Source organism: Ictidomys tridecemlineatus, chromosome 4 (assembly GCF_052094955.1).
Source record: "Ictidomys tridecemlineatus isolate mIctTri1 chromosome 4, mIctTri1.hap1, whole genome shotgun sequence".
In the NCBI taxonomy this organism is placed as follows: Eukaryota; Metazoa; Chordata; class Mammalia; order Rodentia; family Sciuridae; genus Ictidomys; species Ictidomys tridecemlineatus.
This window is the reverse complement of record NC_135480.1, coordinates 172,275,584-172,290,021: the sequence shown is the minus strand read 5'-3', so window position 1 is coordinate 172,290,021 and position 14,438 is coordinate 172,275,584.

The following is a 14,438-nucleotide window of genomic DNA, read 5'->3' as shown; positions in this document are numbered from 1 at the left end:
ATCTGGATCATGGGGATCCTCTAAAGATTTGTTTTCATTTGACCACATTCCAGTCATAATGATGTTGAACATGGATTTTGTTTCCTAGGATGTGAGTTCTCAGATAAACTCTTCTCAACATCAGGTTTTATTTATTTATTTATTTTAAGAAATTTCCCTCCAGGTTTATAAATTTCAATTGGTCACACAAACTATACACATTTTCCACATCAATCAAAACCATGATAAAGAAGATTGTGTATAAAAGAAGTCGGAGGTAAGGAAGGGTGGGACAGGATTCTTTTAAAGTGTTTATTTCATTTTTTAAAAATATAAAACATTGGGAATTATGTAGGTAGCCATTAATTTCATGTGCTTCTGAATGCCATTTAACAGATAATCTAAGAAATGTGGGAATCTTATCTAGAACAAGTCAACACTATTTAATGATTTTGGTGCTTTTAAATAAAGGAAAAGAGGAACAAAAGAAGAGATGAAAGTATATGATAAAGTATGCCTCAACTCTCAAACCAGCAGAATTATGAAATTTTGACTAATGGAGTATTCATTTTGTGCCAATAACAATACTCTTTTGGTTAATACACCATTCCCATTTCCCAATTATCTGATTCCATCTAGCTTCAATATATGTTTGCAACCCTAAAATTTCCTTGCTTGCTTGCTTACTTTCTTTCTCCCTCCCTCCCTCCCTCCCTCCCTTCTTTCCTTCCCCCCAGTGCTGGGAATTGAACCCAGGGCCTAGCATATGCTCAGCAAATGTTCTACCTCTGAGTTGCATCCCCAGCTCCACATCTAGCTTCAATATATGTTTGTGTAAATTAATTTTTAATGACACTTTGAAATGTATGTGTGCCGTCCCACAGAAACCAAAAACAAAACCGAACAAGCAAACAACAACAATAAAACTACCACTATTCATGAGGACTGGCTTCTAGTAGTCACCATTTGTCATCTGTGTCTGAAAATGGACTCTCTCAGAGAAGTGCAGATGAGTGAGGTCATTTCTATATGGAACAACAATGGTATCTGCAGCTGGTCTAGGTAGGACAGAACTGAATAAGTGTGTGGAGAGAGAGGATGGGAGTTGTAGGGTGGGGAGTGGGGAGTAAGGGCCGACCTGCTTTGTTAAAGTCCATCAGTTAGTTCTGGGGGAACTGGGAATGACTGAATGTCTAGGAGGGACCCTGTGGTGGAGGGGCCAAATTGAGTAAGTCACACTTGATCAGAAAGGAGCACCGTCAGCTCTTGAATGATGGGAATGACATGGCAGAAACAGCCATCAGTGGCAGAATTGAATTTTCTTTCCTTCGTGGTTAGTCAAGATATTTAGAAAGTCTCCAGAGTGGATCTCATATGGTGAGGACTTCCTATATTTCTAGATTCTGTTTAACAGATAAATGGATTTATACTTGCTAACAGATTCTTTTTACCACCCCTGTCAGGGGTGCCACGAGTACTGAGTCAGCCTTCTGCCTTTGGGAACAGCTAAGACTACAACTATGAGCTGAAGTCACCTTATCAATTATATATTTGTGCCATTTCATTTTTGGGTGAGGCCACTGAGACCCTAGACCTGTATAAGACTCCAGCTCATTCTTTGACTCCCATTTAATTCTTTGGTGAAGGCCCTGGGCTCCCTGTTTTTCTTTCTTGGATACTGCTTCCGTTATAATTTTGGGTGATCTCAATGCCCAGGAGGACAATGTGTACAATTCGTGGCCCATCAATTTGTTGACTCCATCTTCTCCCATGATCTTGCTCCTCACCCTGTCTCAGCGACTCATATCACAACTAAGATAGCAACAGTGACCATCATTTGATCCACTTCACAAGCTCAGTGTCAACATTTCAGTCTTTGGACTCCACCTCCTGTTTTTCTAGCAAATTCCCTTTAATCTCCCAATTTTAGAAATGTATCAGGCAAATTGCCCTGACTGCCCCTCACTCCCTCCCATGTGCCCTTTTCTTCACTTGGTTTAGATTCATGATCCATCACCGAGACAGACACATTTACCTTTGCTCTCCTTCTGTTGTCATATTACCAGCTGACAGATATGTGTGCTTGATGGATTGATGTCTGTCTCCCTCTTCTGGGACTCTAAGCCTCTCAAGGACAGTACTTTGTTTTTTTTGTTGTTGTTGTTGTTCCTTGTTGAAGCCCAAGGACCTAGAATATCATTGTCATATAGTTGGTGCTCAGTGAATACTAGTTGAATGAATGAATAAATAAGTCAGTGAAGATGAGAGTAGTTTTAGAGGAGTTAAATTATGTTTCTGCTGGTGAGAAGTTGGATGCTTCTGTTTTGATTTTTCTAATGTAAGATAGTTTCTATTTTTCTTCATCCCCCTCTCTTCTCACCAAAGGGAAAGGCTTGTTTTGAGGAACATTACTTGTATCTCCCTCTTAAAGAAATGCTTGCTGGGAAGACTAAGAATTACTGTCCTTGCTCTTCAAAATTTGCAGAGCTGGGGTGGGAGTAGGAAGGAAAGGACAGTTAAGTGCTAACTATAAAGCGGTTGCCTCTGCTCACCATGACTTCATGGTTACATCTTGGAAAGGGACTTATTAGCAAACGTAAGCTGTTGCTTTAAGTAACAATTTCTTGGCATGATTCCATAGGGAACTGAGATATGTGTCAGGAGCTTGGGAAAGAGGCTCAGACAGAGGTAGACGTTTGGGGGCCGCCACTATAGTCCTGTATTAGAGCCATAGATGGAGATGAAACCTAGGGGAAAACAAATGGAGAGAGGAGCCGTGGCAGAATCCAGAACATGAGTCCAGTGTTACCAGAGAGCTCTGGTGCTATATAAACCTGATGAGGTGACTTATGTGATGGTGAAACCACGTAGGAATATTCCTGTGCAGCACGCCCCGGGGCAGATGTGGCTTCATAACTACAATGCTTTGAGTTTGGGAATGCATGTAGGCTCATGATAATTGGTGTAGTTGACAGGAATCAATTTACTAAAACACAAAATGAGAATTGTGATGTTGGAGGGTTAAGTGCATTTGATGGAAGAGTGGCAGAGTAGAAAAGACCAGCCGGTGCTGTTACAGCCTCTTGATCTAGCTCCAGTCATGACATTAATTGCCCTGTTACATCACCGTTACATCTGGCTTCTAGTGCCTCAGGGCCTTAGTTTCTTTCTTTCTTTCTTTTAAGTTTCTTTATATTTGAAATAAAAAAAAAAGGATACCATATTGGAGAGACCAAGACGGTAAGACACAACACAGGCAGCACGTCAGAATTGGGAATTGTCCCCTCTAAGATCACATCATACTGGATTTTCTTATGAATTTATATTGTAACCTGAACACAAATCACATGGATTGATTTAGTAGTTCAAGCTACTGAAAGTAAAGCTCAATCACATCCCCCTGATTGGTAGGGATAAAATTTAAAAAGAGAAACCTAGGACTAGATGATTTCCAAATTGCTCAGTTTTTGCAATTCTATTCAGAGTTTCGGTAAATTGGTGTATGATTGTTATCTTTGATCACTGCAGTTGATTAAGAGGTACAGGAAAAACAATCCATCGCAAAGACCTATGTTTGAGTAGTAAAGAAGCTTTTACACATGACAAATCCCAGCAAAATCAGTCCAGTGGTCATGAAGATGTCTTTGGTAAGCTTGAGTGACTTTCCAGTCCTCACCAACTGCACACAGGTGCTAACTGAGACACACTCATTCAGGTATGGATTTGCCGGAGCATTCTGTGCAAGGCTCAGTGGTGCACTCCCTTACAAGGAACACTCAAGCTGCTTGGTTATTGGATTCCAAGGGGATGATAATTACAAGCCCAGGAGCCGTCTATAGAAATTCCCCTGCCATCTATAAGCTTCAGAGTCAAAGATGAAATCACAGGGAGCAAAGTGTTCCCATGAAGTAGTTTGTCTTTGTAATGACTGCTTAGATGGAGAGGTACAGTGAACACCTGGAAGTGCTCATGGCAGAAAGAACCCAAGAACTAATGTATTAACAACAAATAATGAACCGCCTGCTCTAAAGTAAGTAATGCCATATTGAAATATGATGCCAATAATAAAGGCTGGTTTGTTTAGTTTATGCATTTCTATTTAGCTTGTTTCTCTGAAGTGTTCTTTTCTGAGACCTAATTGCTGAAGCCATGGAAATGACTATTTTACATCTTTTGAAAAAAAAAGAAATCCTGTGTTCTGATTTCAAGGATTTTTAAGGGTCACATCTCATTTGCAGTAGAAATTTGTCAACTCAGTTCCTTTATCAGAAGTTGCTGCCCATCAAAGGTGGAAGGTAGAAGAGAAATCTGTACCTGTCATGGCAAGGGAAGGATTTGAGTTCAGCAATGGATCTTGGGCAGCTGTGTGTGAATCTTCCAAGGAAGTGCCCAGGCTCTGGAGAGGTGGAACTGGGCCCTCCTTGGAAGTTGCAGGAGATGCTCAGGCAGGTAGAGGCTTCCAACCCTGGCAATGGAGAGAAGCAAGTATGATATGACATGTTTCAGAGCTTGGGCTCTGGAGTAAGTCAAAACTCCGCCGTTTTCTAACTTTATAACCCTTGGGCAAGTCACTTCATGAGCTGTTTCTTTATCCCATGAAATAGGGATAAAAGCTATACCTACTTCATGGGAGTGTCATTCATAGTAAATGAGTAAATGAGTGCGATACCTCTTAGTGAGTGCCTGGCACAAATGAAGAATTTACTGGATATTATTTTTATTTTAAAAAAACGAATGAATAGACCAGGATCTTTGTTTTAACCTTCTGCCAAATCAGGAAAGCAAGTAGGCAGCAGGTTCTTGGCAGAGAGAGTGTCTGTCATATCCTCAGGCTTAGTGCCTAGGCAAGGCCTGCCCGCCAGCCCCTCAACTGATTGTTACCATTATCTCCAGAACCAAAGTTGTCTGTCCTCTATCCTGCCTTACAATCCTGTTGGGTGAGCTAGGATTGCCTAGTGTAAGCCAGGCCTGGGCCCCCACCCTTATGTGGTTACTGTCGAAAATGTATATTTCCCTTGCACAGAACTTCTCAATCCTGATTGCACATTACCAACCCCTGGGGGCTTTAATAATAAACTAATACCTGGTCCTCACCTCTCAGACATTCTGTTATAATTACTTATGGAGGAGATTGAGGCATTGGTATTTAAAAAAAATCTACTGGTTCTTAGTTTTTTTTTTTTTTAAACTAATGTGCAGACAGCTTGGAAAACTACAGACTAGCAGTCTAATAAGCATTATTTTAATGCAATGGAATCAGAAAACATCTAGTAGCACAATACTTGGAAAAACCATAATTCTTCAATGACCAATTGGAGTGATTGTTTGATCTCTTTCCAGTCTTTAAAATTGCTGACTTTTCTCTCTTCCTTTTGAAATCCTCTCCTTCATGGACTTCTTTACTTCCTTGCTCCTGGTTCTCTCTCTCTCTCTTTTTTTTTTTTTCAGCTCTGCATCCTTCATCTACACTTTGGACATTGAAAGTTTCCTGGGGTCTATTCTCAGCATGCTCTTTACTCATTCTGAGCCCTCTTTGATTTAACTCCAGTTCCCAAGATTCCACCACCACCCATATGCCCATAATCTCCAAGCTTGGAGTTTTAAGTTTTAGGCCTCCATCTAACTTGGGATCCATCATGGTATGTAATGTAATGCCAGGTATGTAATGCCAGTCTGTGACCTACATTATTTCTGGGCTACCTCAGCTGTAGCTGGTGACAGTCTTTTTACTTATCCCTAATTGCTGTGATGGCCATTCCTGATTTTATTGCTTTCTTTACATTCTGTGTTCATCTCATCTCTCCTTCCACCAGGACTCCTTCCCAATGAACAGGTTCTAAAGTATGACACTGCTTTCAACTGTCATGAAACTTGCCAAATAAAGGCTTGTCTCTACCCGTTTCATATTCTGCAAGAGGAAGAACCATGCCTTCCACTTTCTGAGGCCAACCTCTCCTTTTGGATCTCATACTTCTGCCTCCTATCATATAGATATTGAATGAATCTTCTTAATTACCCCATATATGCTGGGCATTGTACTAGACGGTAACATAGCAGTGTATATAAAGGAACAAGTCTCATTCTTGTGAAGCTCATGGTTTGGTGGAGGAAGACAGAAAATGGAGACTGAAAAACAACTATATGATATATCAGGTGGTGATGAGTGCTAGAAAGAAAATAAGGCCAAGTAGGGAGTGACAGCGACGGGGACTGCTGTTTCCTACAGTGTGGTCAGAATGCTGAACAAAGTAAAAGGCATGTAGGGGCAGAGAGGGTGGGAGGTACACAGGTGAGAGCATGTTTGGCAATTTTGAGGGACAGAAAGGGGGTCAGTGAGTGGGACAGTGGGGCAGAGAGGTAGATGATAAAGTAAAACAAAAGAGCTGGGCATGACTTTGGATGCCGTGGTAAGGACTTAGATTTTATTTTGAGGGGATATGAGGAGCACTGGAGGGTTGAGTAAAGGAACAACACGCTCTGACTTCTGTTTGGAAAGAAATGTTCTATTGTTGCATGTAAAAGGCTGCAGGAGAGGTCATTGTAAAGCCCAAATGACCAGTACAGGGGTTAAGTTCTGCATGAAGGGTGAATTTGGCTTCAAATAGGGATGTAGCAATGAAATAGCGAGAAGTGGTCGCTGATAATGGATTTAATTTATTTTAAAAAATATTATTTAATTTGACAAAGAATGTTATGTTTTTATTGTATACAACATGGTGTTTTAAAATAATATATATTGTGAAATGGTTAAATTCAGATAATTAACAAATGCTTTACTTCATGTAGTTATCATTCCTGTGCAAGCACATGTCTACATTTTTCAGGAATACGATATATCATCATGAACTATAGTCGCTTTACTGTGTAATAGGCCTCTTTGAAATTGATTCCTCTTATCTGTTGGATATATTTTAGAATTAGATCTTATAGGATTTGCTCTTGGATTAGCTCTTGGATGTGTGATGTGAATGAAAGAAAGGGATCAAAGATGCCTTGTAGATTTTTGGCCTGAGCCATTGTAAGAATAGAATTGCTTATTAAGAAAAACTTGGGGAAAAGTAGCTTATGGAGGGAAAAAAATATAATGATTTAGGACATGTTATTTTAAGAAGATTATTAGCTATCCAAGGGGAGATGTCAGGCTTTTGGATATAAAATTTAGAGTTCAAGGAGGGGGTTCCAGATGCATTATGTGAACCTGAGTGTTATGAGTATATAGATTGTATATCTAAGCCATGAGAGTGGAAGAGCTCCTTTTGGATAGTGAATATGGGTGCAGAAGAGATCTGAGGGGAGACACAGAGGGGCGGGGGGAGGAAAGGATTTTGAGGAATAGTTGGGATCAAGATGGGGTGGTATTCCAGAAGCCAAATGAGGAAGGTGTCTTCCCTAGAAGGGAGTGAGCATCATATTGAATACTGCTGCTGGGCAAGTAAGACGGGGTTGATACTTAACTCAACCACTGGATGGAGCAATTTAGAGGTTATTGGTGGTCTTAACGGGAGCAATTTTGGTCAAGTGCGGAGGACAAAAAGCCTGTTTGGGGTGTGTCTGGAGGACACTGGGACAGGAGGAAGTGAAGCAAGTATGGGCAAGTGTTTCAAAATTTCAAAGATTTTCACTGAAGGGGAAGAAAGAAATGAGGGTGTTACTGGAGAAGTCGTCAGTTTTTAGCTTAATTTAGGAGAGATAGCCAAAGGAAAGACCCAGTGGTAAAGAAAAAGTTGGTGGGCCTTACCCCATCAACTGTCTCCTCCGTGATACTCTATATCTTCAGTCTCTCTTTTGGTTCTAGCTTTCCCCCCTCAGTTTACAGATACGTGTCATCTTCCTTCATTTTATTTAAGTGGAATCTCAAAATCTTTGGAGCCCTACCATCCTGAGTTTAGATGTGGTTTTTGCTGCTGTGTAACTCAGTCTCTTTGAGCCCCTGTGTTTTCATCTGTGAAACAAGGAAAACAACCTAAAAAGGCTGGCAAGAAAATTAAGGGAGATAATGAACAAAAGGAATGTGGTTCCTGGTTTTTAACAGGAGTGCCTATCTTACTGCATTTGCACAGATGTCTTATCAACTGGTGATGACCAATGACCCATAGAGCTGCCCTGGCTGGGTGACCAGCCCCTTCAAGGCAATTCAATTCTGATAATGCCAGTTTCCTTTAAGTTTCCTTCAATGGCTCCTCTCTGCTGGACTTGCCTTAAAAGCTTTTTTTTTTTTTTTTTTTACTCCTAAATATTGATATTTACCTGGTTGTCACTGTTGGTTCTTCGGTTTGCTTATCTAAATTTGGTGCTCTAGATAGGCCATAAAAAAGTTTCAGGTGGTCACGAATCCTTGAAATTATATTCAAGATTGGGTGCTGCTGTGTATTTTCTGGGAGAGGGTCCATGTTTTCATGCATATTCTCCACCAACTCCCCAAAGGTAGCTCAAGAATAAAGATCAAAGTTAACCAAGTGATTCATTTTCATAAGCCTTGGGGGCTTTGCCTGTTCTGCCCTGTATACTTGGAGTTACTTTCTTCCTTTTGGTAGGAGGAGTAACTTTCCAAATCTATCTGAAATGAAAGTTATCCTCTTTGGGGCAGAAACATGTCAGTACTTCCTGTGTCACCCTTTACATCCTCTCTTTTATATTTAATTAGCACACATATATGATTAATATCATGCTTTGCTGTTTATCCAGCAGGAGTATGTGTTTCTGGATGGGGTAAATGAATCTTGGTTATGTTACCCAGTCCCCAGTAGAGTGCCTAGGATGTGGTAGGTGCTCCGTAAATATTGGTTGGAAACCTGACTACATTTTACATTCCTCAATTAACAACGCATAGAAGAAATAGCAATATTGCCAGATCATGCTGCATTTATAAGTATTTAGCATATTACCAGGATAGTTTATGAATATGTATATCAAAAGTGGCTATTGAGATAGAAATTCCTGAGGGAAATATAAAAATATCACCCTATTTCTTTCACTAAAAAAATAAAAAATCTGAATTTCCCACTATAATAATAATAATCTAATAAGACTGCAATAAATATTCATTCTTTATCCCTCTAGGGGGGTCCCAAGCTATCTGCAAGCAAAATGAGCGCTGAATGTGCCCAGTATATCATTCTGATTGCTTTTACCCTGTAGACAGAATGAAGATCATAGTTGATTTGCTTCTTCCAATACTTTCGAGATTCAAATAACTTTAGATTTTTAATCCCCAAGACTAGAGGAAGACAAGGTAAAACTGTTCATATACCACGTTATGTTTAGGAAAAAAATCCCTATGAAGAAGGTAATAGCCACTTCTTGAGAACAAAAGGCTCCACCAACTCCCCAAAGTGCAAAGCCCAGGAGCTCTCTGAACTAACAATGCTGCTAGGGCTCACAGCAACTAAATTGCAAATCCCTGTAGGCTAAGAACTGGACCTGTTTAACTCAACCTGAGAGGCCCCAGTTCCTGTACTAAGTGTCTCAAGTTAGGGGAGACCATCAATCTCAACCAGCAAAGTGCCTGGTCAGGAAAGGCTGGTGCCAGAGACATCACAGGCAGATCTTCCTCTCCTATAATTAACTCTCCTCCTTTCTCCACCTCTGGTAACATCCCTGACCCCATCTTAACAGTGGCCCTAAGGGAGCCTGGGTTAGGGAAATGTGCTTGGCTTGGTACAAATCCATTGTAGCCAGGCCAACAATACAAATGTTACCCTGTTGACTGTGTGTAGAGGACAGAAGTGACAACTAAAGGTATTGTCATGAAGATTGGGTTCTGCCTGCCTAATGAACTGTTTGAACTCATACCCTAAACAAGTTGCTGATGACAGCAACTTGGAGTTGTCGTGCTTGGAGTTACCAGAGTGTGTACACATACACACACACACACACACACACACACATTTTTTTAACAAGAGCAAAACATAACAAATTTATTTATTCAAAGTTTTATATGCATGGAGCCTTCAGAAAGGAAGACCCCCCCAAGACCCAGGAAAAACTATTCATGCCTAGTCAGTAGAGAATAAACAGCCATGGAAACCTGGTGAGACCAAATGGTAATGAAGTGAGGTGGACCCAGCCAATCCTGTTCAGAGTTTTCTTGGTCCTTCTGTGTAGCCTTTCTTCCTCATAAGTATAGGACAGGACCCTTCTGGGATTAAGAGAGAAAGGAGAGGGTAGACTTTCTAGGTTTTATAGCTTACTTTTGAGTAGAGGGGTTCTAGTTTCTTTGACCTCCCTTGTTGAAGAGAAATTCTGGTTTCTGTGACTCACTTTGGGAGGGTGGATGGATTCTGGAGAGACTTGACTCCTGAGACCTTCCAATCTTTTTTAGTTCAAAGTACTTGGCACACCAAAGCGCCATACTCTGGGGTATTATCTTCTTCTAGTTGTACGAATATAATAAGGCAAACATGAGCTCTCCTTAACTGACTCCAGGGTGTGACCTCCTGACCTTAGCCACAGGCCGCCACTGATCCTGTCCTTTTCTTACCGTCCACAAGTATATTTTATTGATTGGGATGAAAAATACGCAAGAAGGGGAGTGTATTGATACGAATCCATTGCTATTGCTGAAGAACCAATTTAAGTATCAATCCTAACAGGTCACATAGTGGTGTGCCCATTTTTTCAGGTGTTATTTTTTTTTTTAAGAGAGAGAGAGAGAGAGAGAGAGAGAGAGAGAGAGAGAGAGAGAGAGAGAGAGAGAATTTTATTAGTTTTCCGTGGACACAACATCTTTGTTTGTATGTGGTGCTGAGGATCCAACCCAGGCCGCACGCATGCCAAGTGAGCGCGCTACCGCTTGAGCCACATCCCCAGCCCCAGGTGTTATGTTTTTAATATAACACAGTTAGGATTTCAACTCAAAAGGTACAGAGATGGAGCAGTCCACGGGATTACAGGATTTGGGCATGACTATCAGTAGGTTGAGAGTAAAGAATATCTGCCAAAGAAGAAAATGCAGGCATTTGAGTGAAGTAGCAGCAAGCTTACCACTCAGGCAACCTGTTAATAAAGTAAGTCAGTGTGATTTAGTTAAGTCTTTCCACTCCCACCCCTTGATTCAAAAAACAAAACAAAACAACAACAACAAAAAAACTTAAATCAATTGCTAGGAGCTAAAAGGCACCCAGTTTAGCAAAACAGCAGGAAATTGCTTTAGAAAGGTATACTTCATCTTAGGGAATGTGCTTTAAAATCTGAAGCAAAAAGACCATATAGTTTTTCCTTCCATAACAAAGAATATAATGGCTGCATCTGTGATGAGGCAGAACCAAGGTCGCCTTGCCTATAGGCAAGTTTTGAAAGTTCAGAGGAAAACCTATATATTGAAGTTGTAAGCTGTGAGGTTGAAACTGCAAGTGATTTGTAGCTTACTGCAGGCACTCCAAGCAGCCAGCCCCTACCTGGGGACCAAGGGACCTTCCCTGTTGTACAGATGGAGAAACCGAAGCATGGAGTTTAAAGATAGGCTCAGACCCATGCCATGTTATGATGGTGATTCCTGGTGGGGGTGGGATGGGGTGGGGGAGGAAGAACAACCTCTTTCCAGCAGATAATGGTATAAACTCAAAGTAATTCATCTGAAGAAATGAAAGCACCCCTAACAACCAAACAGAAGATCTAGAGAGTAGGTGGGAATCAGGATAACTAGTAAGCAAATAAACCTAGACCCAGGACGACTTTGAATGAGCTTTGCACATCTGTTTCATTCTGTGTAAATCTCTTGTTATATAAACCTTTTCATTTGCTCATCAGAAATAGGTCTAGTCCAGATGTTAGGGGACAGAATTCTCTTCAAACAAGCTGTCCTAGCTTTTGCCTTAACAATACAATCTAAAAGGAAGCTAAGTGACAAACAAAGCCAACCCCAACCTCCAAACCCCAAACCCAAACCGAACGAGGAAAAAAAGAAAAGAAAAAGAAAAAAAAAAGAATCTCAACCAACCATGTCACAAATAATGGAGAATATTTTCTAAAGCAATTAACTAGCCTGTCACTCTCTGGACAGATTTTGGAGAGCTTAAAAAAAAAATTGTGCTGATCAGGGAACAAGGAGCTACTCTGGCTTAATTAGGTATTTGCTGATTGTTTTGCCTGATTTAACTTTTTTCTACCTCATTGCCCCTTGCTAGTGACATTGTGGGCTTCACTGAGTTTTCTAGTGCTAGCACATGGCATCAGGTAGGGGACTTCCTGAACATACTCTATGTCACCTTTGGTGAAATTACAGATCATTATGTCTACAAAGTGGAGACTGTTGCAGGTGAGTGTGGCTATGCGGGAACTCCCTTAGACATGCAATAATTTTGAATTTTAGTGGGAACAAAGCTAGGAATTAATGGAAGCTAATTATTTGCATGAAAAGCCCAACTTTCCTCAGTTGTAAGCACCTAGAAAACAAATCTTAGTAGCCTCATTTTTTTTTTTAATATAGGGTCTCAGTGTGTTGACTAGGGTGGTCTCAAACTCATGGACTCAAGTGATCCTCCTGCTTCAGCCTCCTGAGTAGCTAGGACTACAGATATGCACAACTAAGAACCACCTGTGTTCAATATGGGAAACAAATTGGCTTTATCCTTTTATTTTTGTGGTCAGATTCTAAGGCATTAGCTCAGTGACCTTTAATGCCTCTCTGGCCTGTTTGTTGCTGTAAGTACTATGTGCTAACTAATTGTGCAACTGGAACACCCTTATTTATTTACATTGGTATTTTCCCGTTCCTCATGAGGAAAGGAAGTAAATTTTGAAAGATTAGATAGTGAATATGGGATAATAATTAGATCAAATTATTCTATCAATAATCACGACAATTTCTAAATTGTATAAATTGAGAAGGGAACAACAAAATGTTCCATTACCCAACATGTAAATTGAAAATAGTCTTAGAAAATATTTACAATTCTTTTTTTCAGTGCATATTTATTGAGAACCCCGTATGTGCCAGGCCCTGTGTTAGCAGTAGAGCTCCCAAACTTAAGAGGCTGAAATGAAAGGAGCTGTGTCCTCAGGGGATTTTCAGCCTGGTGCAGTAATAAGTAGAAGGATTGAGATCGATAACCACTTGAAGAAGGAATGGTGCTTCTCCCTGTTCACCTTCGTTACTGGACCTACTGCCCATGCAGACCATTGCACGAGTCACTGCAATTCACACAATTCCTTTTCTTTCTGTTAGTGAAAAATACTGTGTTGATGAAACTATTGTGCTGCTAGAATTTCTTGTCTTTCATTACTGGAAGACACTGCATCATGAAATTAAAATTGCTATCATACAGGACAATTAATTGAACAACCATATTTTCCTTACAGTTCACTTGTATTTCTTTGGGCTTTTCTTCCCTGTGCCTCTAATTCAGAACCATTGAACAGATGTTTAGACCCAAATGTGCTCCCAGCAAAAGATGAAAACTTTTAACAAATCTCACTGTTAATGAGTAAATAGGACACTAAATACATAGTAAGTAGGGATTCTGATTTTTTTTTCAGTAATCCCTAGATTTAAAGGATTTTTCTTTATTCACTCAGGGTAGGCTCATTATGCAGAAATGTGGGTGAGGGTCATAACATTGTCTCTGAAGGCCATTGTTGAAGGAATACAGAGAGAAAGCTGAAATAATCCTTTGGCTAAATTTGAAGTAAATTTTGCTTGGAGTTGATAAAAATGGATTAAGTACTTAGGCATCTGAGACTTGATTGGGACCAAGGTTCTGCTTTGTTGTGCTTTATGAAAGTACTGATTAACTTGTGTTTTGGTCAAAGTATGATATGATGCTAAATCTTCATCTTTTAGTGTTGTCTGTTTTATTGTTGGTGCACAATGGGGTTCTGTGTCAGTGTGAACTTTTATGCTTCAATCTGTATCCCTGCTGCACTAGACAACAATGGCTGTCAGCAGAGTCCAGAGTGGTACACCCACATCAAGGGTAGCTAATAAATATATTTTTCTTTCATACAGTTACTAATAAGAATTGAAAAATTAATTATTCACCTATGAGTATGGCCAGTGTAATTATTTGGAATGGTATTTTCAGGGCTCTCAAGTTATGCATTATCTCCTAGCTTGCTAGATAGAGCTGGAAAACTAATACTAACACCACCATGTATCAGATGCTTAGTCACATGCATTGTGCTAAGGGCTTGATGTGGACCACTGATTAACGTACCTGTCAACATTCCTATGACCCAGATATCATCATAATCTCCATTTCCTGGATGAGAAGCCAAGGCTCAGATCCTTGCTCAAGGTCACACCTACTAAATGCAGAACCAAGACCCTAACTTGTCAGACTCAAGAACTCATGTTGCTGGCCACTCTGCTGCTGCTTCTCATGGTGGGCAGGGAATTTAGAGATTTACTCAGCTGAAGAGGGGCTGAAGCCCAGGAAATTTAAGTGACTTAGTAAAGTAGTTAGTGACATATTTATGCGTACAGCCAAGATTTCCTGGGCTCATGGCCTTTTTGGTCATAG